Here is a 2,068-nt window from a genome sequence, read left to right as displayed (position 1 = left end):
AACCCTGGTCTTATCACCCCATTTTAGACCTTTTCCCAGAGGGGCCCCATCCTGTCCCGACTGCGTGGCAACCCTCAGCAAGGTTGGGGTCAGCAGACCACCTTTCATGGGGAGCACTGGCAACAGCATCCAGAGCACAAAGCAACTATGGTGACCATGGCTTTTTTTCCCTTTTCTCACACTTACATTAAAATACAGTTAACATTTTAAAAAACTAGGTTAGAAAAGTGGAAGAGTGGTAACAACACCAGAGTGCCGGCCTGGTGGTTCTTCCTCAAACTATGGCCCGCGGGCCACATGCGGCCCTCTGAGGACATTTATCCAGCCCGCCGGGTGTTTTTGCCACCACTGCCTGTCCTGCTTAGCAGCAGACTCATCCCGGGCCCATAGGAATTTATTCATAGTTTTGTTTTTGTTTTTAACTATAGTCCTGCCCTGCCCTTCAACGGTCTGAGGGACAGTGAACAGGCCCCTATTAAAAAGTCTGAGGACCCCTGGTCTATAGCAACAGTTTGATTACATCCTGGGCTGACGGCAGTGATGGCGAGGAAGGTTCTGGAGACGACTCCTCAAATTCCGGGCGTTTCCCCAACCCTTTGTCCCCCAAAGGCACACTGGTGCTGCTGGCCTGTTTGTCGCTGCCATCTCTGTTCTTGCTCCCCCATGCTGAGATGGGGCCACTGGGCTCGGTCTGGGGACTGATCATAGGCGAAGTTCCGGTCGGATGCAAGTTTGGGTGCCAGTGCCCCAACTTTCCGTAGGAGGTCTCCCACGATGTGAGGGCCGATATTCGGGCTGCAGGTGTGTGGGGTGTCCCGCCAGCTGAGACATCCAAACCCCGTCTGAAGGTCCCTGGTGTGTTCCGGCTGGAACTGTCCCAGATGAACAGCGGGTGTGGAGGGCAGGGAGCTGGTGGTCTGGACGGCAGTGCCAGTCCTTTCAGCAACGAGTGCACCGGGCAGGGCGTCCAGAGCTTCTCCTTCTGCTGCACGGCCAGCTCCTGCTGCAAATCCCCGGCTTCATCCTCCAGCCGCAGGACGGATTCCAAGAGGTTCTCCTTCTCGTCCAGCTAGCTCTCCAAACAGGCATTTCTTCCGATGGCTTGATTCAAGCGCTGCTCAAAGTCCGCCCGCGACAAGAGTGTGGCTCGCTTGGCTCGCTCTAAGTGGTCCTTGGCTTGTTCCAGCTCTCTGGTGTATTTCTGCAGTGGGTCGTTAATGGCTTTTGTCTGTGCAAGGTCATCCTCCAAGGCCGAATGTGCCGGTAGCCCTCACAATGCTGCATTTCATACTTCACCTTGATTATTTCTAGCTCCATGTGGAGACGCTTGTTTCTGGACAGGAGGTCCCTGTGCTTGGTGTCAATCTGCTGCAGCTGCGTCTCCAACTCGGCTTCACAGTCTGGGCTCTTCTTGGGTATCCTCTGCCCTTGCTTGTAGGTCACAGCCAGGTCTTCCCAGTAGTTAGTTGCTTCTTCCTCGGAGCTGAAAGTCTTCTTTCCGGAGACTTCCATTGCAAGCCAGGAAGAGGTCTACTCCCCTTGGTGCATGGTGTCCCCAAAGGGGAAGCAGAGAAAAGGGTCATCAAATGGCAGCACAGGCTCCAACAGCTTCCACACCAGGATGAAGGAAGGCCTTACATTTTTGCAGAAGTGACAACATTGGGGCAAATTCAGGCAAGAGTTGGCAAGTCTGGCTTTTGTCTCCGTGCGTTCAAAGGTTTCTGAGATCTACCTCCATGACGCCATCAATCATGGCCTGGGGATCAGCGGCAGCTGCGACTTCCATTTGATTTAACCACCGCTTCTATGAGCATGAATTGTGGCTTCTTGTAAAATGAACCCTTGACAACTTTAGTCTTTTTCTCTGTTTGTTGTGATATCGCTAATAGTTCCAATTGTGAGGATTTGGGTCTTTTCTCTCTTTTTTTAAGTTGCTAATTTTTAATAGTTTTATTGTCATATAATTCACTTATCATACAACTCAACAATTCAATTATAGTAAGAAGAGTTGTGCAATCATAAGGACAATATATTTTATAACTTTTTTGTTTTAATGGCACTTCATTCA

At 50.9% G+C, this 2,068-nt stretch overlaps 1 pseudogene; it reads right to left on the bottom strand.

The window, feature by feature from the left end:
* Window positions 1–499: 499 nt before the first annotated feature.
* Window positions 500–1,512, bottom strand: LOC101650938 (annotated as a pseudogene).
* Window positions 1,513–2,068: the final 556 nt, after the last annotated feature.

Source organism: Echinops telfairi, unplaced genomic scaffold (genome assembly GCF_000313985.2).
Source record: "Echinops telfairi isolate 266 unplaced genomic scaffold, ASM31398v2 ScPeMD7_70;HRSCAF=299, whole genome shotgun sequence".
Classification (NCBI taxonomy): domain Eukaryota; kingdom Metazoa; phylum Chordata; class Mammalia; order Afrosoricida; family Tenrecidae; genus Echinops; species Echinops telfairi.
Note: the sequence above shows the minus strand (reverse complement) of the source record. Positions and strands in the feature narration are given on the sequence as shown.